This window comes from Mobula hypostoma, chromosome 14 (genome assembly GCF_963921235.1).
Source record: "Mobula hypostoma chromosome 14, sMobHyp1.1, whole genome shotgun sequence".
Classification (NCBI taxonomy): Eukaryota; Metazoa; Chordata; class Chondrichthyes; order Myliobatiformes; family Myliobatidae; genus Mobula; species Mobula hypostoma.
Genome location: NC_086110.1, coordinates 49,920,728 through 49,936,516, shown reverse-complemented (window position 1 = coordinate 49,936,516; position 15,789 = coordinate 49,920,728). Strand labels below are relative to the sequence as shown.

The following is a 15,789-nucleotide window of genomic DNA, read 5'->3' as shown; positions in this document are numbered from 1 at the left end:
CAGAGACTGCTGTTAATCAGGAATAGAATTAATGAATCTATGCAGAGGGGCTGGTTTTTTAAGCAGATCGCCTTATTATTATACATATACAGTAGATTCTTTATTCCCTCCCCCTCTCGCTTGCATTTGTGTACCAGTCAGTATTTTTTCATTTTATAAATATATATCTCTATATTCCTGACTTTGTGGCTGACTCCGAAAAGCGTCACTTGAATATTGATCCGAGGTCGCTAATTAGCCCTTCCCGTCGTGCCTTCGTAATGAAGCACATGCGCACTGAATTAATCACAGCCATTTTTGCACGGAAACTAATTAGCAGAATAAAGATCCATCGACTTTTTTCATTGCGAGTTTCGCCCTCTTTTCCACCGCGATCGCTGAAATTTTTGCTCTAGGAATGTCCTGCCTGTCCTAATGCGAGTGTCGCCGGCCCTGAGGACTCTTTGTATGGGATCTTTACGAGCTGATCAGGATTACACCATTCCCTTTTTACAGACAGCAGACGGTGGAAAATCGTAAGTTTCAACTTTTTTTTCCTCTTGCCACTTTGCTTTTCTTCTTTGTGGATGTGTTAATTATAGTAAATCGCCAGCGCCCCTCTCTATCTCTCTCTCTCCCTCCGCCAGCATTTAGCTTTTTCTCCCCCCCCTTTGCACTTTCTTTTTTAATTATTTGCAAATGGTCAATGACAAAATACAATCGCATCCGAGCAGAACTTTGAATACTGAAGTTTTATTATTATTTTACCTGCATGTTTACATCCGCACCAACCTGATCTTGACCAGCCGTCAACAGAGTCCCGACCCCACTATGAGCATTGTTTTAACGCAATGTTTGGGCTTGCGAGCGGTCTGTTGAAGTAAATACATATCTATTTGGTTGGGATTGAGTGGATGAGAGCTGGGCTGGTGGATACGCCACGATGCGAGCGCGAGAGTGAGGGTTGGAAGTGCCGCCAGCTGCTCGGGGTCGTAGCCGGGAGATGAAGCCTGGAGCTCGGTGTAAGGGTTCCGTCTTTCTCCGAGGGGAAGGGAAGCGAGGGGGAATTTCGCTTGGTTGCTGTGGCCGGGTTCGGCTTTCTTTCTCCGTGCCGTTTGGTCTCTCTCTGCCTCTGGCTGTGTTACTTGGGATGCAGTAGGCTAAAAGAGGTTGGATTTCCAAGTTTCTTCATTTTGTTTTCCTCCCTCCTCCTTGAGTCCTGGGATCGCGAGCCGGCGGGGTTAAGATTTTTTTTATTCCTGTTTCTCTCTCTCTCTCTCTATTTTTTATATAATTCTTTTTCGGGATTTTGTTTTCATTCTTTCTCAGTTCCTGGGATGTTGAGGGAGGGGTGTGGGTGGAGGGAGCGGTGTGTAGGAAAGCCTTGATCCCGTGTTGACTTTATTTTCGGATTCTCAGTCACATGTGATCGATCGGTTTTGGAGAATGTGTTTAAAAAGAGCCGGGGAGTCAGCGAGCTGCACTCAGATCGGAAGAGAAATCCCGGAGGAAGATAGGGAGAGGGAGGGAGGGAAGGAAGGAGAGAGATAGAGCGAATGAAAGAGAGAAAAAAAAGGGCACCTCTCGCAGTGAGTGACGGAGATAAGATCAGACCGGGAGAAGTGGCGAAATGGGGCGAATGGGCGAAAAAATAGAGAGATCAGAGAGGAAGAATGGGGACTGGAAGCTGCAGATGAGAAGACAGAGAGAGAGAGGGAGGGAGAGAACGGCGAGATGAAAGGAAGGGAAAAAAGGGCAAAGGGCGACAGACGAAATGGAGAAGAAAATTGGGGAGAATGAAGGGGAAAGCGAGCCAGTGAGATGCTGTATTGTTGGCAGAGCCGGGAGGATAAAGGAGCAACGCAGGGCGCAAGGAGCAGGGAGCCCAAATTGGGACGAGATAACGCAGAGAAATCAAAGGATGGGATCGACTCCCATCAGGGAGACTGGGACATCGGGCAGATTTAATCAGGGGAGGAAAGGGTCGGGGGGCAACACCAATAAAAAGGCACAAGGTGATGGACTCGACGAGGAGACGGAGGGGGAGCAGAGAGAGAGAAATAAAAATAAAACGAGCCGAGTAGTATGAGAGCAGGAGTGAAGTGGAGGGGAGATGTGGGAATGAGATGGGCAGATAATCGAGACTCAATGGGGAACGAGGACACATCAGTCATTGATATCATTTGTACAGCAAACACACCATTTCAGTTCATCTGATACCGGATCGAAGACGTTTTTTATTACTTTTGTATACAGAAATCAATGGGGAACGCAAAGTTTATTGAATAGTAAGATCCGACGAGTTTCCCTTGCAAGTTGTATTTATTTTATATATTGTATAAACACACATCAAATTTTCGATGCGAGAGTAAAACATGTAGCTGCTCCAAAGATCGGATTCCCTATCGTATTTTGTTTTGTAATATTTGAATGGATGGGGACGATTTGCGTGGTGATTGGGGCAGATTTGACCTCCCTTCCTCCCCCCCCTCCCAGTCCGACCACCCCTACACCCCACCTCCCCTTTCCCCTCCCCTCCTGGCCGGGTCAGCCCGAGTTCGCTGGCGGGCGAGAGGTGCGCGCATGGCGGCGAAGGGGAGAGCGAGGATGCGCCGTGCGGGGTCAGGAGGCGATCACGACGGCCTCCTGCCGCCGCCGTCAGGTGCTGGCCCGCAGACACTAAGGGAGCGCTCGGGAACTGCGATCAGCGCCGGGGATGCGATTTCACAGCGAGCTGCTGCGCACTCGACCAGTCCTTCCAGCTAACGACGGGGAGGGGAGGTGGAGGAAGGGAGGGGGTGGGGGTCATAGAGGGGAGGTGTCAGGGTAATGATGAGCAATTATTTATTTATATTTTCCAAACTGTAATGTTGTACTTTAATTGCGGTACATTTTTTTTTGTTGCTGCTTCTTCACACACGTCCGCATTTCGGTCTGTTGCAGATACCTTGCCAGACCTATTTTTAAATCAGCACTGTTTGGTGCGTGTACCTAACCCTGTAATTCTTAAAGTGAAGGTCCCAGAATGAGAGTCGTCGGCTCAGACAATACAGAACGGTAGAATTATTTTTGATGCGTTTTTAATTGGAGCTACAATATTTAGAGAGTGGACTGAAATGGTTCTTAAGTGCAGTTTGTTCACAAGCATCTCCAAGCCAATGTAAGTGATCCGTACAGTATATCCATTTACATGATAAGAAATGGAATGGAAATGTATGCAGTTAGTCTTTTTTAATAAACAACGCAGAAGCGTAAATTAAATTACGCATTCCCGTCCATATTCCGTTTTTTTTTCTTGGATTGTGTAACCTGAAAGTAAGTGACATTAAAAATTAAAGACTACAAGTTACTATAAATGCCGCTTCATTAGGGTATGGTGTTTTGTAGTTATGTTGACACATGACGTTAAGACAAATTATATTCATTTTAATACACACAAATGATTGACGAATTTTAAGTGAGCGGAGTTTGTTTGCACCACCATCCCCCTCACCAGCACCCCCCCCCCGCCAAGCTTGATAGTTTCCATTTGTCATTTAGGTGTCTCGGAAGACTGTGATTTAGTGTTAGGGTATGCACTGGCCGATTAGATCAGTGGCTATTCAGTGTATGTATTGTTATATGTTAATTCATCTTCAGATCTCTTTTTATGCATCAAAGCTGGTGCCTTTAAACCCGTAAACTCATCCACAGTCGGGCAATTCACTTGCAAATGTGTGGGCAACCTCAGTGGGTCAGCTACTGGGAAAAGAGTGGAAATGTTTTGGCTTCCTTTTTTTTCCATCGATTGACTTACATTGTCCATACCGAGATGTAACCATTTTATTCTACTAATTTATGCCTTTAGATAATAATTGAAGCCGCTCACGGTGGGGCTTTCATCGTTCCCAACGTTGGATAAAATAGTAAAGGAGTTTATTGTCCACATTCATTGCGAACAATAGTGTTTATCAGTGAATTGTTGGTAATTTTAAATTGGCAAGAATTGTGTGTGTGAATACGTGTATGCACGCGTGTGTGGGGAGGGGCTCCTTGCTATTTGGTATTTGAAAAACATAGTGTTGTCAGAAACCAATGCTATCCCTAACGCCTTCAGAGGCTGTCTTGTCTTTAGACAGAGCTGAGCTAGTCACTATTTGCTTGATGCCTTCTCCCACCTAAACAGAGAAGGGCACCAAGCGAAAACAGATTTAAGTGGATCATTGATGGAATGCTTTGTGATGTGTATACCTGTGCAACAACTGTCAGTATTAAATGTTTGTGGAAGCAGTTTGTATTTTTTTGGCAAAATCTATTTTTATATCAATTGGGAGCGATTGGAACTTATCTGTACATTGTTTACAGTAAATGTTAAGCGTTGTAACAAAATCATTTGCAACGTGGCCTGTGGCTTTCATGATATTGCAAATGTGGTATTTGTGCATTTGCTGTTTTAGAAGTATTTTAAATTGGCTGCACCTTTCATATTGTTGTATTTCATTAGGAAATACAGTAAGTTGAAGGTTTTAATTTGCTTAGTGAAGATAAATGCAAAAAAATGTGTTCCTGTTTAATATATTTAATCATTTTTGCTGTGTTATGAAAATGTGCTTTAAATTTACTAAGCACGGCAAAATCAATGTGATAATTTATCCCAACTTTTGAGAAAATGGGTCTAAACTTTTGACTTGTATGTAGTGAAAATTAATATTGTAGTAAGTAGAAGCAGCTCCTCAATTAATCAGAATTGTAGATTATTTGTACTTCCTTGGCCAAATCCAATTCAACCTGGACAAGCGTCCAAGTAGCAAGCTATCCTCTGTTTGCTGGTTGGCTGGCTGATTGACTGATGAGAGAGCTAAAATATACCACAGAAGCCAGGAATAAAGGGCCGTGCATGCTTTCAGGTACCTGCGCTGTAAAGAGAAAGCTTGCTGAATGGCTCTGTGGGAAATGATGCAGCCCTTGACGATGCCAGACAGAACTGTAGATGTCAGGCTTTGCACGGCAAGCCGATTTGAGCAGCAAGGCAGAATGATTCAGATTAACCTTCGCTTGAACATTGTTTAACATGGGGCTTTGAATGAAATGCACGCTGGCACATTATGTATGTTTGTGTAAATTTGCATAAGCTTTGAAGCCGACTACAATAATTGTGTTTGGTATAGTAGCTGTGGTCATTGCTGTAGGGGACATGGAATTATGTTCTGTGTTTAGTCTTCCCTCCCATTTATCAAATCTAAATTCTCCTAAAAAAACAATGTATTCACACTTGTAAATAGAAAAAATATTTTTGGTTTCTATTCTGTGAAAGGGGATATGACAATCCAATAAATAACTAATGGATATATTGTCAGACTGAATCAGTGGAGAGAGTTTAACATTATGATACATAGTCTGCAGCTGGGAATAAGGTAAACTGCGTAGTACTAATCCTTTGTTGATGAGTGAAGTCACTCATTACCTCTTCTCCATGTCAGTTACTAAAGAGCTGAACAGAAACTAAACAGTGGAAAATAAAGAACTGAAATTACTAAAGCCTTGTCTGCAGTCCATTTTTGCTTAAAATGTGTGGGGAAAGTCAGGAATGGTGGGAACAAACATAGGCTGAAGCAGCCTTTAGTTTGAGCATAGCTTACATCTGCCTGGTGTAGACTTCCTGCTAGGATACCCAACATTTGACTAACTGAGCTGGTATGAGGGACAAAACTATGCTAAACAGGTTTTGAGCTCTGCACATACACCTAAAACATACTTAGCGTTGGAAGAGAACTGAAGCCAGTTTAGACAATGCTTATTTTCAGCCAGCTTTGCATTTAAAAATATAACTACCATGTAAAGACTAGAAAAATACCTGACACTTTAGGGATAGTGTTCATTTTTGTCTGCAAAACCAATCTTGTAGTTGATGTAATAGTTTTCTAAGAATGAGACTTATGGGGGATTGGAGGAATTGGGTAAAATGTTTCTCCGCATGGGTATCTTTTTTTTCATGGTGTTTATAATCTCCACACAGGTTTCTGCTTAATAGCCACAAAAATGACTGAAATATTAGTTTAGTTATAGATACTGTGAAACGCCTCAGGGAATGAAAAAATCAACTTTCCCAGAATTCAGTTTTTCTCCCCAGTAAACACTCAAGTCTGTACTTGCTTTCACATTGGTGCAGAAATGTTCATCACAGTCTAAAAGGGCCTATGTAGTTTCAGACTGGCCTGTGTCTGCATTTCTATTTTTTTCTCTCTCTCTCTAGCATTTATTATGGCTGTAGTATTCACATGACCAGTTTGCAGCATCTTTATAGGCTCCAATTTTTTTTCCTCTCTTTCCACTTTGATTATGCTTCCTTATCATATTCTCACTTCCCTTAGCTTCAAATGCCGACTTTGAACTCTGGCATAATCATCCATTCAAGATCCTTGTATGAAAGATGGCACAGACAGGTACCCTCCTTTTCTTGAATGGGCTAAAAGAGAAAATGGCACAATTAAGGGATCACATGTTAGCCCAACACATTGTCGGTTAAGATGGACAGTAGCCTTATTTTGGGGAAACACGAAATAGAGGTTCATTTGACAGGGAGATAAACCCCAATACTAATCTGTTCTTGCCTGTCTTTTGGTCCCTAATATTGGTAGCACCTTCTGCCACAACCTGTTGCGGTCTTATGGGAAGAGTTGTGCAGTGAGGATTCTAGAGATAGTGGAGCAGAAGAACAAAGGAGAAGAAACAAGAGTGAAAGGTGTAGCAGTGGAACTCGAATCTTCCATTGTACTTTGATTAATAAAATAAATTTAAAAAGTACTAGTAACTAAAATACGAGTGCTTGAAGTGGACAGGCATATGCCACTGTGATATTTCCAGCACTGTTGCAAATTAACAGTGACATACTGTGAATTGAAATCCATAGTCACAAACCACTGGTGTTGTTTTAAGTGCCAATTTCAATTTGTATTCTTAATTGCTGGAAAGATTATGATGAACTGTTAATGCTGATTTTTAGCTCCTCTCTAACAGTTTCTTTGTAGTAGCACTGCTTTAATTGAGTTTGCAGGGATCCAGATGATCTGTTCTGGTTAGTAGGTTGATAGACTCTTAATAGACTTCGGGATTTATTTTAAAAATTCTGCAACAAAAGTAATAAGGGTAGCAGTGTAAATACCTGGATGCTGCTCGCAATGCAAATCTCTTTGAATGCCCGTTAACTATTAAAACAATTTTAATATGCATGTACTGTAGTACAGTAAAAGAAGCCATCATCAGAATCTGTCCATCTTTGCAATGACCACAGACAATATTATTTGATCTACTGTCTGGCTTGAAATGATTATGATGTGAAAATAATCAAGAAATTAACTGTCATAGCACTGTGCACTTGAGCACCTATAACACTTGAAATGTTGCCTTGGTTCATATTATCCCGTTTCAACCACTAAAAGTTGTTTTCCTTAAGTTTTGAAGTCTATGAAGGTATTGTGATATGAAATAGTGATACATTTAGCTCTTGGAAATTTTTTGCTCTTTTTCTCTTCTTTATTTTCTTGGTTTTCCTTCATTCAATCTGTGGTCCATCACAGTTAAATTAACAAGCTAACCGTGATTTGCAGCTTCATGAAGAGAGTGTGATTTGAAGACACAACTCAGCCTGAAGTAAGCACACGTGGGAGGAACTCAGCAGGCCAGGCAGCGTCTGTGGGAAAGAATAAGCAGTTCGCGTTTCAGGCCGAGGCCCTTCTCCAGTCCTGGTGAAGGGTCTCAGCCAGAAACGTCAGCTGTTTTTCCCATAAATGCTGCCTGGCTTGCTGAGTTCCTCCAGCATTTTGAGTGTGTTGCTTTGGATTTCCAGCATCTGCAGATTTTCTCGTGTTTGGCATCCCGAAATAAAACTGCATTGCATACTTGTGTGCTTTGTGACTTAGAAATAACTAGTTGAGTTCTCTGGATTTCTAGTTTAATTTTGATTAGCTGGATCTTGCCACTCTGGGTTGAAACTTCTTGCTTCAAGTGGAGTTGGTGAATTTTGCACCAGAACTGCCTGCCTCTCTCTTCCAATGCCTGCATGTTTGTTAGTGTGTGCATTGTAGTTTTGGCCATGCAGCTACTGCTTGCAGTTTGTTATCTTTTACATTTATAGTGGATTCTTATGCGTGAATGTTCTACTTACCGAGCCTTCCTTGTGCATGCATTTGTTGGCTGGGTGGCAATAGAGTGAATTCCTTTGGGGACTTAATGGAGTTGTACATCTTGTGAGTACTTATGTTATCTGTATAGATGAGGTTGTGACTAATTTTTATTCCTCTGTTTGTATTAAGTTGCACTGTGAAGAAGGGAGGAATTAATATGGTGGGATTTTTGTTGGTGGATTCGTTCTGAATTGATGTCCTTTGGAGAAAATGAACTTGGGATAAAATTTTTAAAAAGAAAGTGATTTGATAAACAGCTTCAGTAGAAAATAACTAGTTAGAATGAACAGAAACAGATTTTACTTATGAGAGAATAGATCAAATGGAGAATACTATACAAGTAGTTGCACGTTGATAGATGGAAGAAATATCATTGTCGAATACTGTATATAATTCCAAATGTGCAATAGATATTTTCAGCTCTACTTCAATTTATATCCATACTAATAGAATGAACCAGTTGTTCATAGAATAGGCTGCTAGCCTGTTCAGAGATTTTTGTGATTCCTGTTTGGTGATCAGCTGGTAGGTCAGGAGTCTTCTTCATCAATTTCATCTGAAGGCAAAGGTAAATTCCCTTTTCTGTGCTTCTCTTACTGGTTTTCACACAAGATAGGAAACTAGCTGTTTGGGAAAATTATGGATGCAGGCTGCATTTAATTGAAATTGGTGTACTCAGCTGCTACTTTCCCCAGGCCTCTTTCAAGGAACCTTATTGAGAAGAATGTGCTTTGCTAAATTAATTTGTAGCCCTTAGTTACAGTTGTGATTAATCTCTTAATGTCAATTTTAGTTCAGTTTTTGAGGGGCATTTTGCAGAACCTCGCAATGCAAAATAAAGATTAATTTAATCTTCCTTTAGGTGAGAAGTAGGCATGAATAAACCATCAAACTAGTCTGCCTTTGAAAGAGGTCAATTAGTGTCTGAAAACACTGATACAAGTTTAAGTTATCATTAATATAGCCTCATGCTGCTATTATTTTATTGGAATGCTGTTTCTCTTTTTAAAAGTTGAAACAGGAATATAGTTACAAACAACCTATACAGCTGGATTAGCCATTATAGTCTGGGTTTGCCTGCGTTTATTTCAAGCATGATATTGCTTCCTTTAGAGTTTTAAAAAAATGCTCTTTCTCATTCTGTGTAAGAGCCAATCATGGCCGGCGCCAGTATCCAGGTAGAACATTAATATTTGTGTTTCAAGTTCCTGACAGATGGAGCTTTGACCCTGCATGAAGCTGTCGGCTCACTCACTCCAACTGAGTGATGCTGTGACCTACCTACAGGGCTGTGCGGGGTGCATTTGCGTATGCTAATAGAGTGACTTGCTGTGGCTTGTTTTACAGTGATTTGTGCATGCATTTATATGCAAATGCTAACAACTGCTAGCTGGTTTAATTACATTAAGCTATTGTTATGCTGCCAAGTTAGTGAGCTGAGCATATTTGTACCTCAGATACGAGAAGGGTTCGTTACTCCCACACCCTGTGACTATTCCTGAATGGTGTTTGTTCACATATTTTAAAAATCTTTGCACTCTGTTATCCCAGGGTATAACTTTAAGTTGTGGTTTGATTGCTACTAAACTGACTTTTATTGGTTGGCTGTGTTTCCAAGTGTTGTCGTTTTACCTGAAAGGCCTCAATTCACAATATTTTGGGAAGTAGATTAAAAAAGCTTCAGACTGTCCATGTGGGTGTGAGAAAAGGCAGAGGAGAATGATCAGAAGCTCGTGATGTTTTGGGAACTTTACACTTGGGAATAACAATGTGGTGAGGTCCTGGGATCCGTATTTAAGAATAAGACTGTGTGGCGTTTAGATTTTCCTTATGAAAGGAAGAAGCCCAGGGCGTTCTATAGGATTTCACAAGACACACGTACATATTAATATCAAGCTGCAGAGTAGCCAGTTGTGTCCAAGCAATGGTCATCTTCCTCATTGAACACTGCTGATGCTTCTGCTCAGAGGTTAAGGTATTTTCTTTCCTTTTTTGCTTTGAAGAAGTGGGTTAAAATGCCAAGAGAGCTAGTTCGTAAATTTACACTTCTCTTAAGTGCAATTGCATTTTCCTTTTTACTTTCTTTGAGTCCCAAGTGTGGCCGGCCAGAGGATTCCTCCAATGTGCTCTGATCACTTGTATGTTGTAAAATAAAATAGAGATTGAACAGCCAGCTTGACAAAGGTCATCATCTGAAACATGAACACTCAGTAGATGTTACTTGATCTGCTGAATACTATCATCATTTTCTGTTTTTATATTTTATTTGCTTGTAGGTTATGACAGTTCCTGACTGGTGAATGGGCAAACTGGGGTGTATTACTGAGTTCTGTTACCACTAACTTTGCCATGTTTCTGAACATGATCAAGGACATTTGCAATTTACACCGAAGTTAGATAGTTTACAATTCAAGACTATTGTGAAGTAGATATTTGAGACCATATAGCTGTTAATTTGTGTGTCTGCATTTTGATGTTTTTTTCCTTTCCATGTACACAATAAGATAACTCTTAGACTTCCCAGTGTATGTGACTTTGTATTTCAAATTGTCAGGTATGATCTTTTGATGTACAGTATTTGAAGACTGCTGTTATTTTTGTTGGCAGGTTAAGAATAAATTAATGTTTGCTTTAATTATGTTTCCTCCTCTGGGGCCTGTGCAGAAACCCACCAGATTTTAAAAAACTGTAGTATTATTTGTGAAATTTTTCATTAACAGACGCACTACTTCCTGAAAGAGTTTGCTGTGGTCTGTTGCTGCAAAGTGCCGTCAGTGAAATATGGTGCACTTTATAAGTGGCACGTTTATAGATCAGGCTTTGCTTATACTTCTGCAAATTTCATGTTTCTCCCCTCCACAAGTTGCCCAATGCTGAATGGGATCTCAACCAACAGTTGGTCGTTGTCACTGATACCATATCTACCTCTCAACAGTTGGTGTTATTGTTGGCAGGCTTGCAAAGGGGCCATCCAGCTGAAGTGACGTCAGCTGTCTTGCACATTGGAATGTAAGGGGATATTGTCATATGTAAAAATCCTGTAGCATAATAGACAGAGAGGGATGAATTCTGCAAATATTCTGCAGATCCTTCTTTGCCTTGTATTCTGACCAAATCCCATTTGTGCACTCAATTTATTTACAGTTGACCATTGCTTCAGGAGGAAATCGAATAACTTCTGCCTGGCACAGGTGTTTTGATCTTGTTAAAGTTGCATTGTGATTTTATTTTATAAATACTTTTGTGAATGGAACAGAGAATTGGAAGTCCAATCTGCATGCTTTATAATTTACTTCCTCCTTGTTTTCTACTTTGTCAGTGGAAAGAGAAGATGACATTTGCTATTACTAAAAACTTCATTTGACAAGACAAAGTTTTGATCGGGTAAACCTTTGTTCTCTTTCTCCGTATCAGATACTTTTATCCTGAATATTTTGTTGTTTCTGTTCCAGCAAGTCTTATTTTGTTGACCCTCATTGCACCAGATATGTGCAGGTGATACAGCAGTTATGCTATGTCTTAAGAAGAACTTAGTGTTCAGAGGCACAATTAACCCAATTAATTGTAGAACATCCCTGACAATTTCATTGAATCCCACAGACCAGTAAAGACTTGCCCTCCATAATGGAGCGAGCTAAACAGCAGTGAACAATTGGAGAATGACAAAACACTTTTTTTTAGTGTGTCTCATCTGTGAGGCTTGGACTGTTCGGGGGAGTGGAGGTTTCATGGTGGATTGAAGAAGTGATTGAGGGAGAGGATTTAAAAAAATACAAGGTTATATTGTGTTTCTGGATTTTCTCTTTGTTCATGTACATTTTGTTTACCAATTGTGTATGAAAAGCTAATTTATGACACAATTTGAATGTGAAGGTTTATGGCATTTTACATAATGCAAACATGCTGAGACAGCACAAGTCCCCACAGGGCAGCCAGTCACTGTGGGTCCCACTCACACATTCTCTCCTGTGTTCAACATACACATATCACTCTTCCTTCCTTCAATTCGATGTGACTGGCTTCTGTACTCTCTCATTTTATGTAGATGCCACTTTGGTTTTGCCCTGATACCATTTGCTGGCTGTACAATCAGATTGTCCATTTCACACCTAGTTGGATAGTCTATTTACGTGCATGTCTGTTGCTTTTTCACCATCTTTCTCATACTAAAGTGGCTTCTCTCACCCCCACGGCAAGACTACATTTTGTACAGAAAAAAAAAGGGTGAACTGTATCAGAAATATCCAAGAGCCAGCATTTGTGTTGTAAAACTCTTTCAGGGGCACTTTTTCCAGCTGAAGTAAGTGGACAGGATATCATTGTGGCAATAAATCAGAACTGCTAAAGAAAATCTTAAGACCTATATAATTTATAAACCTTTGATTTTTGGTTTGTGCCTTCTGTCTTTTCCTTAAAGGAATTGTTGCAGTAAAAATTAAGCATTGTCCATCAACGTGACTGTCCCTTTGGTATTTTTGGCTATAGTGAGTTCCATTCATTTGTCTGTGATCATGTTTACAGTTACAAGTGTTAACAAATCTAACTTGAATACAAGAATGTATTCAATAATGTCTCACCCAAGCACTGAATTTGATATAAAAGCCATGTATTATTTTCTGAGTATAATGAATTAACCAGCCAAGATCCAGTGAGGATATGTGACCTAGAAACCAATTGCATGTGTGGGGCTTCACAACTCCTGCAAAAGGAAGGTGTGAAATTGTTGAAATCATTTCTTTAAACAGTAGGCAGTGGCACTGTTTTTAATTGAGCACCAAGGATCAGGAAATTGTCAATTTTAATATTGCTTTAATTAAAGAAAGCTGGCTTACTAGTATCAGTTTTGACGTCCTTTTCCTTAAATCTTGTTTTGTTGAGATAGAACTTTTAAACTGATTTGTTAATAGACCTTTGTCCAGAAAATATGTAAGGGGGAGCACAAATGGAGGTGGTTTGGCTGTTGTATGCATGATAACCATTTCTGTTTCAGCCAGCTCCTTTGTCCTTAATAAAGCCAACAAGCATAAATTGAGGTGTAGGAGGTCAAGTTGCTGTCAAAAGTTGTCCAAAGCTACTAAAACAGGACCTACACAGAATGCTACTTTTGTTTAATTATAAAGGTTGATCCTTTTTTGAATTGTCTTGCCCAGAAGAAAATATATCAGCTCCTAAAACATGAGAGATTTTGCATGTTTACAATTTAGCAACAGATCTTGGCTCAAAGCAATGTTGGTAACTAGCAGGATTTCCCATGTTAGGATCTCTTTTCCTGAAGGTGTCTCCTGAGGGACAGATTAGAGGTTGTCTGGGTGCATCAATTCAAGGAGTTGCAGAAACTAGACCCTTATACCCACAGCCACCCCTGCTCTTGCCAGCCTGGGAGACATTCCTGTCTTTCAAGTACACAAAAATAAAAATGTGAATGCTTCAATTTAATATTTTCTTCTGGTTAAATAAAAATGAGTTGGAAATCATCAGGTACGCTTTACAGTACCAGTGATCCGTATTCAGTTCCCACCACTGTCTGTACGGAGTTTGTATGTTCTCCCTGTGACCGTGCGGGTTTCCTCTGGGCGCTCTGGTTTCCTCCCACAGTCTAACGATGTACCGATTGGTAGGTTTATTGCTCATTGTAAATTGTCCCGTGATTAGGCTAGGGTTAACTTGGGGGTTGCTGAGCAGCGGGGCTCGAAAGGCCACAAGGGCTGATTCCATGTTGTATCTCAATGAATAAAATCGCAAATGTTCCATCATCCAATGTTTATGCCTTATCTGCTTTAATTTGACCTGCTAGCTATGCCTGCTGTGACATTAATACTTCTGACAGTTAGAAAAAGTACAAAGTTTGAATTTATTTTTAATAAGCTACATTTGTCCAGTGCAGTTATTCTGGAATCGATTGACTACATTGATCTATCAGAAACATCTGTTATCAGAAATACAAGTCTGATTTAAAGCTATTCAAATGTGGTCTTTAATGCAAAGGTCATACATTAGGGCATAATTTGAAAAGTGCTGCATAACTGTTAGGTCCTGTTCCTCTGTTTCTAGATATATGTTATTTGTCTGATGACTAAATTTAACAAATATGTTTTCAATTTTTTCCTCACTGTCATTTCATGTCCAGGAGAAAGTCTTTCATTTATGTTCTTTTTTTCTCTCTCACTAATACTTTTCTTCCAAATCTGTGAAGACAAAAGAAGTCCGAGACTCCAACCTGTCTTGCTGCATTCCTAAATAATTTGGTTTTGATTAACGAAAAAAGGAGCGGACTCTGTTTCTGTAGCAACAGGAAGGATCAAAGCAACAGGAGTCACTCCTTTTGGTAAAGCACTAAGATCTTGAGGTCCTCTTGGCTTTTTAGAAATGTTTTTCCCTTTTAACTTTAGTGCACTGGAAAATTGTTTCCAATAGGCATTTGTTTCATGAAAGTATAGCGTCTCAGATTTAGGAATGAAGTAGAGAAAGATAAGCTCTTTCAGCAGTAACGCCCACCCCCCCTCCTTTTTCACCCGCACAGAGTTGGAAAAGGCATTCCACTACTAATCCAGCTTCAACTGGAATGCAAATTGATGTAATTGTTCTACTGAGGATGGGCTGAGAGTGCTTTAAACATCTGCAGCGGCCCTTTTTTCTCTCCAGAGGACGGGGTTAGCATCTATTTAACATAATGAAAAGTAGTTTTTCATTGGAAGCCAAAGCAGTTTTCTGAAAGGAAGGGTTAGGGAAAGAGTTCAGAAAGTGCAAATGTCAGTCTCACAAGTGTCTGCTGGCTGCCTTTGGTAGATCCTGTTGATTCGAAATCCAGAGTAAAATGAGCCTACTTTATGTTCAGTATATTAAGGCAGCTGTGAGTTTGGAAGAAGACGGATCCGTATTCAAAAATATAAACCGTACCTAACTTTAGTGAAGAATTAGCCTGACCTGTGCTGGTCCTTATGTTCTAGGGTTATTTAGGACATTACTTAGGCTGCATTTCCACATCTGATTTCTCTGCTTGGTCAGCATTTCTCAAATTTACTGAAAGCAAATTATCTTGGACAATCACCAGCCTTTTTTTTAATGATTAAAATAAACACATTCACGTTTTTCTACTTGACTAGAATTTGAATGTTTTATTTCACCAAGAAAGTAAAGCAAACAGTGACGTTTTAATTCATGAAACTCTTTCTTTCAGAAAACTTCTCCTCAAAGCTTTATTTAAAATTTAACTTTGTAGTGATCTATGCTTTCCACGAGCTTATGTGGTGTAAAGTGAAGGAAATCATTGTGGTAAAATAGATTGCAGTTATAAAATACTCTGATTCAAACGATAAACAATTGAAATCCATGTTTTTGTTTAAGCAATTATTTTGAAGGGGAAAGGGATTAGTGCCAGGGTAACTAACTTTTCTTGAAAAGAAGGGTTACGGCCTTCTTGCTAAGATCTTGAACATGCGGCAAGCAATATAAAACTATTGATAATTGTTCCAGTGTTCTTTGCTTGGACATATCACTACACTACACTAATTCAGATCTGCCTCTTTAACGGAGCGGGTATCTGAGCCAAAGTGCAGGAACTGCTGCAGGGTACATGACATGGGAAACAGAGTGGGCGCCATCTTGGATGGTGTATGGAAGCCCAAAAGGAGACAAAATAACAGTGAAA

The 15,789-nt window shown here is 40.0% G+C and overlaps 1 protein-coding gene across 3 annotated transcripts in view; it reads left to right on the top strand.

Moving 5' to 3' along the window:
- Positions 1-304: 304 nt before the first annotated feature.
- zfhx3b (zinc finger homeobox 3b) overlaps positions 305-15,789 on the top strand; it is a 452,523-nt gene continuing 437,038 nt past the window's right edge. For 2 of the 3 annotated variants that reach the window (XM_063067110.1, XM_063067111.1), the window contains exon 1: positions 305-515. The gene's annotated coding sequence lies outside the window, so the exon portion shown is untranslated. Of the gene's footprint in view, positions 516-2,565; positions 2,642-15,789 lie in introns of those variants that run through there. The other variant, XM_063067112.1, reaches the window with a different exon arrangement.